This window comes from Hydra vulgaris, chromosome 14 (assembly GCF_038396675.1).
Source record: "Hydra vulgaris chromosome 14, alternate assembly HydraT2T_AEP".
In the NCBI taxonomy this organism is placed as follows: Eukaryota; Metazoa; Cnidaria; class Hydrozoa; order Anthoathecata; family Hydridae; genus Hydra; species Hydra vulgaris.
The window spans coordinates 6,484,690-6,502,094 of NC_088933.1; the positions used below are offsets into that span (position 1 = coordinate 6,484,690).

Here is a 17,405-nt window from a genome sequence, read left to right on the forward strand (position 1 = left end):
GATCATACAAAATTATCTGTTGTTCCAAACATAAATAAAATTATCGAGCTTCTATCAAACGATATTACAGAAGTTCATATTATCAGTGACAACGCAACATCACAATTTAAAAATAAATATATTTTGGCATCAATGAAAGTTTTAGAAAAAAAGCATACAATTAAAATGCACTGGCATTTTTTTGCTGCAATGCATGGAAAAGGAGTTGTGGATATAATTGGAGCCACTGTAAAACGTGTTGCCAGAAAAAATGTTTTAACTGAAAAATATATAATTTATAGTGCTAGCGATTTGCCAGCCGCAACAAACAATTTAAAAATTACCGTTATATTACTGACTGATAAAGAAAAGCTAGAGATAAACAACTCTCTTGGTTTGAGCACCTTTTTTAAGAAAACAAAAAAATTAAAGAATTGCATAAATGCCATTACTTTCAGGTTTTAGACGGTAACGTTGTAGGTGAGCAGCTTTCGCCAAATATTGCATAATATCAAAGCGATAGAAGCGTCTAGACATTTAGCAGTGATCAAGTAATTTAAAAATCACCTTAAAAAGCTGTAAAAATTTCTTAATAAAAGCCATAAATAAATATTAGATTTGTTTTGCGTAGCTGATTGTTGCGTAGCTGACTGCATGATTTCTTAAAGCGTTTTTTTTTACCTGTTATTGTTATTCTATTGAAAGTCTTACTTATTTTTTCAATACTTTTCAAGTTTTCTTGGGGTGACTTTTTTTGCGCAACTAAGCTCGGAAAGTTTATTCAGTTTATCCCTAATACATTTCGATCAACAATAACAGCTTACACGTTTAAAGAACTTCTATTTGTTGCTTTTTAAATTATTTTAGTTGTTCAATTATTGTCCAAATACTTGATGCTTTTAAAGCTCTGAAGGTCAAAGTTCCAAAGTAAATGCAAGTAAAATGAATGTATTTATATACATCTTTGAGTTAAAAACGTTTATATAATAAGGTTGTGAACAGATAAAAATATCAAGAGTACATTTAAAAGGAAATTGTATTACCTACCCCCTAGCCCCATTATTTAAAAAAGTGAGAGTACTGAAGCTTCTAAAGCCCCCTCCCCCTTTTCCACCCCGGGGTCTAGGTTTCTTTTAATGTAAAATTATCTTTATAAACTTTATAAATAAATTTTATTGTTTCTAAATACAAGCTATAAATATAGTTTTAGATTTGTTTTGGGTTTTAATTTGAATTATAATAAAAATTCGCATGTTGCGTGGCTGATTGTTGCGTAGCTGACTGCATAGTTATTTGAAAACTTTTCATTTGACGTGTAATTAATATTAATTAAAAATTTTTTATAAATATAACTTCAATGAAATAACTGTTTTTGAAGAAAAAAACGTTTTTATAAAAAAATAAATTATAGATTCGGAGAAAAAATAATTCAAACTTTAAATTAAAAAAACAAGCTTTTTTGCGCGTTGCGTAGCTGACTGCTGTCTTTTATTTCTATTTTACTCAAATTGTCTTCTTATCCTTTTTTTTTTGTGAATAATAATAAAAAAGGATAATTTGAGTGTAAACGTAAAAAAAAATTAAAAATTATAATATAATGAGTCAGTTAAATTTTTAAAAACATGTTGCGCTCGTTGCGTAGCTGACCATAGAACTCTACATATATATATATATATATATATATATATATATATATATATATATATATATATATATATATATATAATAATAATAATATTGATAAGCAGCGGCGAACAATAAAATGTCGCTTAAAAGGGGTAGCAACTCTTTAGCTCTTTGCCAGTAGACAATGAGCTGTAGCAGCAATTCGTTACATTAACTTAAATACTAGTGTTGGCTACAGTGTTTGTCTAAACGATTTTTAAATTCATTGAGATGACGAGAGTCAATTACAGTTTGTGGGAGTGAATTCCATCGGTTTACTACTCTGTTAGGGAAGAAATTGAGTCTAGTTGAAACAGCACGCATATTGTTATTGAGGTCAGAAGCGTTAAAAAACTCTTTGTATTGACGATGAGAGTGTCCTCTAGTTATTCACACAGATGGATAGCCGATTTGTGGGTTAATCCAATAAATATTTTCTAAATTATTTATAAATTTGAAGTTGTAGATTAAATCACCTCGATTGCGTCTTTCATTTAGCGAGGTAAAATGAAGGTGTGCTAGTCTGGCTTCACTGGATAAGGCTTTGAGAGATGGAATAGCTTTGGTGGCACGGTTTTAGACTTTTTCAATTTTTTTAACGTTGTGTGCAGAAAGATAATTTATGCACACAACGTTAAAAAATGCTCACACAGGAGCAGCATACTAAAGGTGAGGTCTGACCAGCGATGTGTAGAGCCTCTTCCAAACTTGTGCATTTTTATAAATAAATGATTTCTTTAGTTGACCGAGAACAGAGTTAGCTTTTGATGATATTATTTCAACGTGTGTATTCCATTTGAGGTTGTGTGAAATGCAAATCCCAAGATCTTTTTCACTGTACGAGGAGTCAAGAAGCTGCTTCCCTTGCTGAGTCAAGATATAGTATTGGTGGTTAGGATTTTTGCTTTTGTTAAAGTGTAAGATAAAGCACTTTTTGTAATTAAGTCGTAAGCGCCAGGTTAGAGTCCAAGACACAATGTGATTTATATCCATCTGGAGCAGAGCTGGGCTCTCAGGTGTAGAATTTGTGGAAGTAACTTTACTGTCATCAGCGTATAACTTCATTGGATTGCTAACTAGGTCTGTTATGTCATTAATGTATAAGATGAATAAAAGTGGTCCTAGAACAGATCCTTGAGGGACACCACTGGTGACTGGTAACGACTCTGAAATGGTGGAACCCATGACAACTCGTTGTGTTCTTTTAGAAGGAAAAGAATTTATCCAATTAAGAAGCATATTAGAGATACCATAACCAGAAAGTTTAGGGAGCATCAGATCATGAGGAGGTGTGTCAAACGCTTTTTCATAATCTAAATATAAAACATCTACACTATAGCCTTTTGCCATTGAGTGTGAGATCTGATCGATAGTTTCCAATAAATTGGTAATGCATGATTTTTTTGGAACAAACCCGTGCTGATTTTGAGATAAAAGATTATTTGCACTTAGATACTCGGTTAAACAATCTTTTACAATACGCTCTAGGATTTTGCTGCAGGCAGAAGTTAGGGAAATCGGTCTGTAGTTTGATGCATCAAGTTTGGATCCTTTCTTGTGAAGCGGTGTTATGTTAGCTTCCAGCCACGCGGCTGGGACTCGACCTTCACAAATAGGTTTTATAAATATGTAGGTAATGGGCACGTTCAGAAATGAAGAACATTTGTTAAGGACGTGTGGGTGAATGCCGTCTATGTCTGCTGGTTTATGCAAGTTTAGGTTTGAAACACTTAGTTTAGGTTTGTAACACTTGTATGTAGTTCTCATTAAGTCTATTTAAGACTGACGTCTCATCAATCACGGAAAATGTGCGCTTTTCGAATGTTGGCAGCGATTGACTCAAATTTAAAGGAGTAAAAACAGATGAAAAGGAATTGTTAAGGATCGTAGCTATATGGCTTTCATTAGAAGTAATGTTTCCATTTGACTCTTTCATAGACCTTATTTGATTTTTAACTTTAAGTTTCATGTTTATATACCTATATATAAGTTTTGGATTTGTCTTGGCTTTTTCGGATATAGATTTTTCATATTGAGCAATAGAATGAGTTAGAGTTTGTTTTACTTTATTGCAGCTATTATTGTATAGTTTAGTGTCCAGACGCCAGTTTGGGTTTTTGCTTCTATAATATATTATTTTTTTGTTTTTTATAGCTGAGATTACTTCTTTTGTGATCCAAGGTGTGTGTAAAGCAGAATAATTTGATTTGATTGCTGGTATTTGAAGATTACACCCTTCAATATAGATAGATTGAAATACATTATAACATTCATTAATATTTAAATTTTTAAAACGATTAACCCAGTCAATGTCTTTGAAATACATGTTTAGTTTATCGAAATTGCCATTTTAAAAATCTTGTCGAGATGAAGAAAACCGATTTCTAGGAGGGGTTGACGATTCTACAGCAAAATTCCAAGTTAGAATTTAAATGAGCTCGTCCTTTTTTAGTGCACCCCAGTTGAGAATGTATTTCAAGAGAAAATATACGTTGAGATGACTCCGTTAAAATAAAATCTAGAGTGCTGGATGGACCTAATATAGAGTTCAATTGAAAAGTATAAAAATTGACATGCTGTGTTAAATGATTTGAATCAAATGTTTCATTAAAGTCTTCAGCTAGTGAGTTTGTGGTAATTGCTGTGTTGTTATGCCATGTGGTATGGTCAAGGTTAAAATCTCCTGCGATAAGAAGACCAGAGTAGTGTTTTTTTTCGATTAAATTAGATGCAAAATTTATAGAGGCTTTAATTTGATTATTTACAAAGTTATTGCTGAGGGGTGAACGGTATATACAACCAACTAGAATTTTTTCAGTTCCAAGAAAACTGAGCACCAAACTTGTTCAGAGTCATTGTTTAGTTCAAGATATGTTACTTCATGGCTTATTAGTGTATCAGATATATAAATGCAGACTCCACCATGAAGATTAATTGTGCGACCATGCCTATATGCGATATAATTAGTGAGGTTAATAATAGAGTTTTCATTAAACCATTTTTCTGTTATAAAGACAAGACTCGGTGTGGTGCTTTTGAAGTTTGAATAAGGCTTTGCAGCTCGGCAAGCTTCTCTGCGTTTAACGAGGTCGCATTTGTATAAAAACAACTAAAACTGTTAAGATGAATTGTTGTGTTTTTTTTATTATTGATAATCATTTTTATATTATTATTGATTCTGTTGTGAACTGATTTAAGTTTTAATTCTGTTTTAACATGTCTTGAATCATAATTTTTTTCCAAGGATTGAGTCCCAAACTCCATCAACGCGTGTGACTCTACCACTACGGATGGCAAAACGAAAGGGCTGATCCTTTTGCTGACTTTCAAACTTTTTTCTTTGTTGAGCCTGTTACATTCTATACGTAGTAGTTTAGATTGCCTTTGTTGAGCAGGAGTTTCATCTGGATTGATGTAGATTCCATTTCGAGCATTGTTGAGTCTAAGTTTATGGGCAACTTTGAGAATTGTTTTTCTTTCATCTACGTTATTTAAAACTACTTGTAATGGACCTGTTTGTGTTAAGGTGCTTTTGCCACCTCTAAAGCGTCTAATAGTAACATGCTTACATTCAACATTTAGTTCGTTTAAAAGTGATGTAACTAGCATTTTATCATGTTCAATACGGTCGGCAGCGATTAGAGAAGAAGATGTCTCAGTACCAAAAATAATAACATTTTTTTGTTTTTTTTCTATTTCCTGAAATTCACGTGCATTTGCATCCAGCAATTCTAGTTGAGCATTTGACCATGTTATTTTACCTCTTCCAGAAACTACTGAGGCCCAGCTGGAGTTTGTTATATTGCTGCTGTTATTGTAAGGTTTTAAAGTTTGTGATTCAGAAATGCTGACATCTAAGGCCCACTGTTTCTCAAGTGCTGTTACTTTTGCATCTTGAATAAGTTTTTCTTTTTGAAGATACTCTATTTGTTCACGCAAATTAGAGTTTTCATCTCTAAGCATACGAATTTCATTTGTTGTAGCTGTTTTAAATGCAAGAAACTCATATCGAAGTTCTTCGTTCTTACTTATTGCAAAAGCAACTGAATTCGCCTTGAGTTGTGTGGCTGACATTTTCGACTTCTGACTTTATGAAGTTTGCTGTTTCTTATCTTGCAAGGAGGGCTACCACCCTTAATAACAGTGGATTACCTCCTGGTCGTGAAATAGTTTATATATTATTTATCTTATTATACAGGGACTAAAAAGTTTCAGTATGTGTTTTTTTCCGTTATATATATATAAAATATATATATATATATATGTATATATATATATATATATATATATATGTATATATATATATATATATATATATATATGTATATATATATATATATATATATATATATATATATATATATATATATATATATATATAATATAATATCATAATTTTATATCATAAATATATTTAAATAAGATTTAATATTTTTAAAAAATAATAAATTTAATAAAAATAAAAAATCAACATAAAAAAAAGTTGTAAATTATTTCTAAGACTTTTAATAGTTTTTGTAATAAACTATATAAACAATTCGTTATGAAAATCGTTTGTTATTTTATTAATTTTAATAAAAAAATTTCATATTTATACAAAATAAATGGCGAACGTAATTAAAAATTACCAAATGTAAAAAATCTACGGAAAGTTAACTATAAAAATAAATATTTAACAAAGTGATTATCATTATGGTTTTCATTTTAGTTAAGCTGGTTATTTGATCTTAATAAGTTCGAATCTATGTGAACACCTAAATCTTGTTCGCAATTTGTGGTTTTAATGTTTACTCTTATATTTTTTTCTGGATCATGCATATTATAAGTATGGATTTGTTGTTGTTTCCTAAGTGCATTACAGAACATTTATCAATGTTAAGTTTCATTCCCCATTTCAAGATAATGTAAGAAGAACGTCGATGTCATTTTGTAATTCTTGCGCAGATTGAGCATTTTCAATAGAACGGAAGAATTTGGTATCGACAGCGAAAAGAGCAGCTTTTGATTTGATTACTTCAGGGATATCTTTGACATATATAATAAAAAGCAACGCTGAAAGGACGGAGCCTTCGGGAACTCCACTTTTAACGGGTATCCAGTTTGAATAATTACCATTAACAACAACTCTCTGTCTACGGTTTTTCAAAAAGTTTTTAATCCAATATAGTATTGATACATTTATACCATGAGCTTTTAGTTTAGAAATAAGAAATGTATGTGGAACTTTGTCAAACTTTTTCAAAATCGAGATAAATGTTGTCGATAGGAATATCATTATCAAGTGATGATGTCCTATAATTAATTACAGTTAAAAGGTTAGTTTAGCAGGAATGATCTGGACAAAAACCATATTGGTGTGAACTTAATAAGTCATTGTTAATCAGGTGTGTCATAATATGATTTTTATAATTTTTAAACTTCTATTAAAGTACAAGTTATACTAATAGGTCTATAATTAAGTGCTTTTGATCTGTCTCCTTTTTCAAATATGGGTGTAATTATTGTGCCTTTCCATATTTGGGTTATTGATCCACTCTCAAGTACTTTGTTAAAAATAGTAGATAGATGTTTAGACATTTGAAAGCAAAGTTTCTTAAATATTATTGGATGTAATGCATTAAGGTCTGGTGATTTAGATGAATTAAGACTTATGTTAAGAGGTATGTTTGGATACTTTCTGGACGTAGATCAACATTGTTTGTTAGTGGATTTACATTTTTATATGTTAGATCAAATGGTGGTCTTGCTTCTATTTTTATGTTTGAAAAAGTATTAGCAAAAAAAATATTGAATAGATGAACTTTATCTTGATCAGTCATCGCAATAATATTACTGTATTGGATGTCAGGGGTTCGTATTTTGTTTAACTTGATAATTAGCCGCATTTAACGTGATAAGCCGTATATATATATATATATATATATATATATATATATATATATATATATATATATATATATATATATATATATATATATATATATATATATATATATAATATTTCTGAATACGTAAGAAACATAATTATTACTACTTTTTTAAATTTTTATTCAAAATTTTTTTTTTTCGTTTTGTTTCCAAATTTTTATAAACTTCTCGATTTTTCTATATCGTTTTTTATTTTTTTTTTGTTATTTTATTTTTATTCTTATTTCAATTTAACCTTTAGTCTTTATATATATTTATTTGTCTTATTATAAAATTTATATAACAAAATAAATATAACATAATACTTTTTTTTCTTTGAGATTTATTAACCTGTAAATTTTTTTTTACTATTATTATTATTATTCCCGTTATTATTTTCATATATTACATTATTATTATTTATTCATTATTATTTTCATAAAATCGACAGGACGTCACAACAATATTCATGACTAAACAAGGTAAACTTAGCAGTTAGGAAATATCCGATATTATACGTGATCAAAATAAAACTATTCAAAGACTTATAAAAAGAATTGAATTATTAGAATCGAAAAAAGAAACCGAAAATAGTTCATTTACATTTTGGTCAAATCTTTATAACAAAAATAAATCTGCAGATAAAGCTATTGTTGTAAACTCAATAACCAAAAATATATTATCTGAACAGGACCCAGCAAACATGACAACGTTGAATCAACGTTGAAAACCGGTCGCAAAAGATGTTGCCGAAACGTTGACAAAGTAATTCATTTTGCAAAGATATGTAACGTTGTTTAATAGAAGTTGATTAAATGTTATGGCGTAACGTTGATAAAACGTTACTAAATGACGTTACAAAAGCGTCGCAACTAAACGTTGAAAAAGCGCGACATAAAAAGCGTTGAATAAACGTCGCAACTTAGCGTTGAAAAAACGTTACCTAAAAAGCGTTGCATTAACGCTTTTAAAGTAGTCTATTTTGCAAGGATTTGTAACGTTGTTAGTAAAACGTCGATTTAACGTGACTCAAACACGTCGAGTAAAGGTTGAAATATAACGTTGAATCAACGCTTAAATGCGCTGTATAAAATATCGCAAAATATTATTAAACGTAATTAAACGTGGCTATAATATATATTGAATTGGCAAATAAAACTAAATTATAAGTTGAACTCTGCCCTCGCAATATTTCCAAAATCAATTTTTAATACAAACAGTAATATACAATGATAAATAAAAAAAAGCTTAACACATACAATTTATTGATATATATATAAAAATATAAATAATTTCTTTAAAAGTTATGTGTGTGAGTGTTTGCATATATATTTATGCAATATATAAAAATACAATTAACAGGATATCGTATCGATAGGCCAGGATATCAATGAGATACAGAATCTAAATCAAAAAACAAAACTTGTACCATTAGTAGTCTGAAAGCAAATGTAAAAAAAAATGTTATTAAATTAGTATAATTATTATTATATTTAGAAAAGTAAAAAAAAATATATTTATATATATATATATATATATATATATATACATATATATATATATATATATATATATACATATATATATATATATATATATATATATATATATATATATATACATACATAAATATATATAACTTATTTATATATATAATTTATAAATATAGAATCAGGTATCACTCCATTGACTAGTTTTTAACTATATGAGTGACACCTAACCTTATTTATGCGAATTTATAAATATTATTGTAAATTTTCATATTTTATGGTTAAATAAATGGATTATTATTATTATTATTATATGTAAAATATATAGATAGATAAATTACATATATATATTTTTATAAATTATATATATATATATATGTATATATATATAAATTATATATATATATATATATATATATATATATATATATATATATATATATATATATATATATATTTATATATATATTTATATATATACATATTTATTTATTTATTATACAGTAAACTCCCGGTTATTCGAATAGGCACTTTATAAAATTGTCTGCTTATTCAAAGCAATTTTTATTTCCTTTGAAATTTCTTTAACAAACTCATGCAAATGCTGTTATGCAGAAATGCAGTTATTCGAACCTGCAGTTGTTCAAAATTTCGGTTATTCGAAACAATTTTTGCTCCCCTTGAAGATATGAAAACAGATTTAAGGAACAAAAAATAAATAATTAATGGATTATATTTTCAATGAATTGTAAAATATTTATTATTTTACAAGGATAAAACTTAAGTAGCACCAAACTCCAAGGGTCTTTTTCTTTTTTACTTTCTACTTTTATTAAAATTTGAAAGAAACTTAAAGTAGGTCATTTTAAAGAGCATATTCAGTTATTTGAGTTTCAGGTTATTCAAAATAAATTCTTATACTCCTTGGAGGTTCGAGTAACCGGGAATTTACTATATATATATATATATATATATATATATATATATATATATATATATATAATTATATATATATATATATATATATATATATATATATATATATATATATATATATATATATATATATATATATATATATATATACATATATTATTCGAAATAAATTCTTATACCCCTTGAAGGTTTGAATATATATATTTATATATATATATATATATATATATATATATATATATATATATTTATTTATACATATGTATATATATATATTTATATACATATATATAAATATGTACATTTATATATACATATTTATATATATATATATATATTTATATACAAAAATAATTTTGTATATATATATATACAAAGTTATATAATTTTGTATATATATATACAAAAATATATAATTTTGTATATATACATATATATATATATATACAAAATTATATAATTGTGAATAAATATATATATATATAAATATATATATATATATATATATATATATATATATATATATATATATATATATATATATATATATATATATATATATATATATATATATATATATATATATATTAATTACGTCAGAATCTATATAACTGCAAAAGTTTTAAGTTTTTTTTTAAATTTGATTCCAGAGAGAAAAAAAAAACATTTATAACTCTTTTTAACTCAAAGCAAAAGTAACTCTATTAAATTAACTTTGCTAACTTTTAGTTTTTCTGTCTAAAATAAATGTGACAAAAGTAAGTAACATCTACATTTTTATGATGAAATATAATGCTTTGTCAATAACTATTTACCTAAAAGTATTAACATCAAAAATATTTTGTTAAAGTTATTAACAATAAGCATTTTAAACTATATTTTTTGGAATTTATTTTTAGAAAAAGTTAAAATAATAATAATGGTTTATCATCAAAATTATTCATTGGACATCAGATCTCGGGTCACTTTTGATCAAAAAAAGGGCTTAGACTTGGTTGCCCCATTACGACTTCAACAATAAGCAAAATCCTAATTGCACTGATAAAAAAAAAAATCAACAATAACCTAAAAAAAATTCAACAATAAAATAAGGCAGATTGTTGAAAATCTTAAATTAAATGTTTCCAATCGAACTGTACAGAGAAGACTTAATTTAAGTGGTTTAATAATTTAGGTGGTTTAAATAAACCTTCTCCAGAAAAGTAAACCCCTCATTAGTCGTATAAGCAAAGAAAAACTTTTAGCATTTGCAAAACTGCATATTAACAAGTGTGAGGCATTGTGGAACTTAGTGTTATGGACTGACAAGAATAAATGTCAAATACTTGGCTTAAAAACGATAAAGAGTTTGGTGCAGACCTTGTGACGCACTCTTAGATAGAAATCTTACAAAAACAGTCTAGCATGGAGGTGGTTCGCCTATGGCTCGGGGATGTTTTGATTCAAATAGTGTGGGACGACTGGTGAATATTGAATGTATAATGACAGGGAAGTTGTATGTTAATTGGCTTTCAAAAAATTTATGTCAATCCGTTAAAGAATTGATCGCAAATTTTTTTTTCACCATGATAACGACCCTAAACACACATTCAAAGCGACACAACAGTTCTTCAAAAAAAAGTTAAGCTAACTCCTTAAATGGCCACCACAAAGTCCAGCCCTTAACCCTGTTAAAAATATATATGGGCAATTTTGAAATCTAAAATAATTGTAAAATAGCTCATTTCATTTAAAAGAGTTACTTTTACAATGATTTAAAAAAAATTGGAAATATTTTTTTTCTTGATTACAATCAAATTTTTGAGGTTATGTAGATTCCATTGTAAAGAATTTTGTTTTTATTGTTAGAGTTCTAAATTTATCAAAAATATTAATGCTATACATGTATATATATATATATATATATATATATATATATATATATATATATATAAAATATATATATATATATATATATATATATATATATACATATATATATATACATACATATATATATATATATATATATATATATATATATAAATATATATAAATATATATATATATCTATGTATACATATATATACGTATATATATATATATATATATATATGTATATATATATATATATATATATATTATATATATATATATATATATATATATATATATATATATATATATATATACGTATACCCATAAATTAACTAAATTAAACTTACTTGAATAGTTGTAACTATAAACCATCAATTTAAATCATATAATGTACGTTGTTCATAAGATGGAAACCAATTAAAACCATATCATTCCTCTATCTTTGATCCACCAGAACTTTACTAAATAAACTTACACCAAAAATCAAATTATCACATGTCAAAAAAATTGAAACAGTATCATTAAAATCAGATATGACTAATTATTAATAATAAGTTTTATATATTCTTCACCATATAAAAAGTTAAATGCAAAGAGAAACACAATCATTCACTGACATAATTACTTTCATTCTTTTTTGGAGACCTCTGTAGTCGTAAAATTAAATCCTTCGCCTACTTTTTTATCTAATAATAGATACTTATAAGTAATTATTTAGTAAAACAAATATAAACAAAAATGTAAAAACTAAAATGTAGACCCAGTGCAAACAGATTACGATATATATCTAGGCAATCATAATACAATAAACAGAATCAAAACTTTACTTATCCCAAAATAAAAAAAAAGACTTATTAGATGTTTATTTGATATAGTACTTCACCGTTAATATAAAAGTATAACAGTTTTTTTATTCATATAAAACAATTAAAATAGCAAATAGTACTGTAAAATTTAATGACCTCCAGTAACTTTGAATCTTTTAACTCTAAGCTTGTTCCATGAATAATCATTCGGAAAACTATTATAGGCAGCTTTCATTGCATGAACACCAGTTGACAAAAATAACCAACCATCTTCTACCCAACAACATAGAGCAACTGCCTCTGCTTTAATCCGTTTTTAAAATAAATAACTTAAGCCCAAGATTGTGAAGTCATTGTAATAGATCATCTAAAAAAAAGGCATCATTTGTTTTATTTACATATTATATAAATATATATAATTATATATATATATATTTTTATATACGTATATGTTTTTATTATATATATATATATAAAATATATATAGACATTTATAAACAAAAATATATGTTTATATGTACATATATGTATGTATATATATATATATATATATATATATATATATTCATTTACACACACACACACACACATATATATATATATATATATATATATATATATATATATATATATATATATATATATATATATATATATATATATATATATATATATATATATATAATGTATGTATATATATATGTATATATACATATAAAAATAAATATTATATATATATATATACATTTATAAACAAACATATATGTTTATACGTATATATATATATATAAGTATATATTATATATACATATATAAATATAAAATACATATACACACATATATATATACATATATATATATATGTATATATATATATATATATACATATATATATATATATATATATATATATATATATATATATATATATATATATATATATATATATATATATATATATAATGTATGTATATATATGTATATATATACATATATATATATATATATATATATATATATATATATATATATATATATATATATATATGTATATATAAAATGTTTATATTTCTGATATATATATATAAATATATATATATATATATATACATATATATATATATATATATATATATATATATATTTAAAATGTTTATATTTCTGATATAAATATATATATATATATATATATATATATATATATATATATATATATATATATATATATATATATATATATATATATATATATATATATATATATATATATTCATAATTACATGCATTAATATAAATATTAAAATAAATATAAATACATATCAAAGGTATGTAATAAATAATAAATGTTAGAATTATATATACAACACCAACTTTAAAATTAGGACTAGAAATATAAACATATATACGTATATAAAATGTATATAATTCTTTTATATATATTCATAAATTTACCTATATATATATGCATAAATACATATTATTAAAATAAACAAAAATATATGATAAAGAATAAATGTTAGAATTAAATATACAACACCAACTCTATAATTAAGACTTAATACTTTTCCTTTTAAAATTAGAAGTTTTTTTAAGTAATGGAAATAAAGTTTCTTATCCAAACGTGTTTTTATATAAAAAAAACTTAATAATGCATACTTTCATTATTGGTTGAAGATTTTATACTGACTAATTAGGGTACGGTGCCTAAAGTTTTTCAAATAAATAAAAAATTAGTCTGTGAACAGACTAAATTTAGTCTGACTTATTATGTTTTATTAGTTTTGATATTACTTAAAACATCTAAATGTTATTAAAATTAAGTGCTATTTGTAACTTAGAAATAACATATTTAATACAACTTTGCAATTTATTAAAATGGTCATTTTAAAATAAATAAATCATCAACAAAAATAACCTGAATAAACCGAATATACTCTGAGATTTATGTATATTATATACAATTTGATGCAAAATCTAAAAGTTTTAAATTAGCCGCATAAAAAAGAAGTTATAAAACATAACTTTATCAAAATATTTTTTTTATACCATCTGCATGCATTCTATTAAGTTTTCATTGCCTTTTCTTTACGGCAAATTATTTTTGTAATGGCTAGTTAATGAGACAATATTTTTCAATGTGTCACTTCCTCGACGTTGTCAAAACAACGTTTAATTAGGGTTGGCAAAATAACACTTTTTCAACGTTTTTTAACTACCGCATTTTCAACGTTGGTATAATTAACGTTGAATAAGCGTTGTTTCATAAATAGCTTAAATACGTTGAAAAAGCAGCTAATGTCTAACGTTGATAAACCTTCAATTTTGCGACGTTTTTACAGTGATTATTTGCGTACTTTTATTCAACGTCGAATAAACGCGGTTTTTTGAGAAGATAATATAAGTTGATATTTATACGCTTATTCAACGTTGAAAATGTGACGTTTAAAAAGCGGTTTATTTTTAACGTTGATGAAGCATAGATTTTGAATCGTCTTTAAAATGGCTTTTGCGTAAGTTGATTCCACGTTGTTTAAACGCATATGTTTGAGAAGCTAAATTACGTTACAATTTCAACGCTTATTCAACGTTTATTTTTACCGCGATTTAGTATATTTATTTATTAATCAATTTATTTTATCAATCAATGTATTTTGGAAAACGATATTACATCCACTGTCATTTACAAATAGTTATAAAACTAATATTAAGTAAATACCTATAAGTTGATATAAAAAAATATTTTTTAACACAAATAATAATAAAAATGATGAAAAATGAATTAATAATAATGATAACACTATAATCATAAAAAATAATATATTGAGTATAATATTTATAAATTTACACTAAATAAAACCAATTAACTAAAATAAACGGAAAGAATTAAATAGTTTTAAATACTTAACTTATATAAAAAGTAAATAAAGAATAAGTACATCCGAGGAGATTTTTTAGATACAAAAAATTATAATAAACAACAACAACAACAAAAAAATAATAATAAATAAAGAAAAACTAGACTGAATATAAAAAATAAAAATAATAATAATACTTACAACTATAATCAATACTACTAGAATACAACCGTTACAATAATAATCCAAAAAACTTAAAATAAACACGTCACACTCTAATATAAAATAATTAAAATCTCCAACTAACAGATAAAAATAGATTAGGTGGGTAAAAATGTATAGGAAAAGTCAACAAACGAAAAAATCAGGAACATTAAAACACAATAAAAACACACACACACAAAACAAAACATATATCATAATATTAAAAAAACATAAAAATAGGGACAAAATCACAGAAAAAATAAAATTACACAACATTTAAACATAGAAATAAATTTTAAAAAGTATATATTTTTGTTACACCTTCGACTTTTCGAATTTATAAAAACGTTTCATATTTTTCTTAACTTTGTTTAGCGTTTAACTTCTTTTTTTTTTCATACATTTTAATTTAAAGATATCTTTTTGTTGTATTTGATTGACATTTTTTTCTTCTTTTTTTTTCTTTTGGCTTAATTTTGTTAATGCTTTCATTTATTCTTTAACATATATATTTTTCTTTTTTACTTTTAACAGTTTTTGTTTTTTTCTAGATGATTCTTTTTTCTTTCTTTTTCACCGTTACAAAAAAGCGACCGCCATTTGCGATGTCATTGCAAAGTCTATACAATAACAAACATTGATTCAACGTTGAAAGCGCGTTGTTTTTGTGACTGTAACGCTTTTTCGACGCTGCGACCGGTTTTCAACGTTGATTCAACGCTGACATGTTTGCTGGGGAAGAGAAAAAAAAACGTGAAAAGAACATTATCATTTTTTGAATTCCAGAATCAAAAAATTTTATTGAACTTGAAAATAACGACGACACCAAATAAATAATTGACGAGATATTTGAGGAAATTGGTAAAGGAAATGAAAAATCTATTAAAATACTAAGATTAAAAAATAAAAAAAATTTAAAAATCCTCCGCCCATTATTGTACTACTTCCTGAAAACAGCGAACATAATAAAGTTTTACTTGCGACTAGGAAATTACGCAAAAACATAAAGTGCACAAACGTCTTCATTAATCCAGATATGACACTCGGCGAAAGGCAAATTGATTCTCAACTTAGAAAAGAAAGAAATAAGAAAATCCAAATACTCCCTTGAAAATGAACCAAACTCACCCTTTCGATGGTGCATTAGGTGCAACAAAGTCATCAAACTTAATTTTAGTAAACAAAAAATATTTTAAACAATTGGATTAATTTTCAAACCATTAAAAAAGTTACTGAATTTAAATCAAAGCTATATACACAAACATCGACTCCTTGTTAAATAAACGCCATGAGCTCAAACAAATTGTAAAAAATCTGAAACCCGAAATTATTTTTTTAACAGAAATTCTGCCTAAAAAAAAAAATTAAATTTAATGATCTCGAGTTTGCTATTGAAAATTGCTTACTACATATAAATCACAACAATAGTTCTTGCCAAAGAGGTTTAGCAATATTTATACATAGCAAACTAAAGTCATCCCATATAAACCTAGATATATTTCCATCCGAATTGCTCAGTTGTGAAATTACAACGAAAACTTCTAAGTTATTGTTAAGTTTATATTACAGATCACCAAATAGTAATGACAAAAACACTAACTGCATAAATCAACACATTGGCAAACTTTCAAACAAATATCCAAACATTCTTATTGTTGGAGATTTTAACTACCCAGATTTCAGCTGGCAAAATCCAAAACAACCTA

At 25.2% G+C, this 17,405-nt stretch overlaps 1 long non-coding RNA gene across 1 annotated transcript; it reads right to left on the reverse strand.

Annotated features, from left to right (window-relative positions):
* Positions 1 to 8,714: 8,714 nt before the first annotated feature.
* Positions 8,715 to 13,003, reverse strand: LOC136090693 (uncharacterized). Its single transcript, XR_010643647.1, has 2 exons — positions 12,182 to 13,003; positions 8,715 to 8,955 (listed from the first exon to the last, which is right to left on the reverse strand). It is a non-coding gene; the product is annotated as an uncharacterized LOC136090693 (long non-coding RNA).
* Positions 13,004 to 17,405: the final 4,402 nt, after the last annotated feature.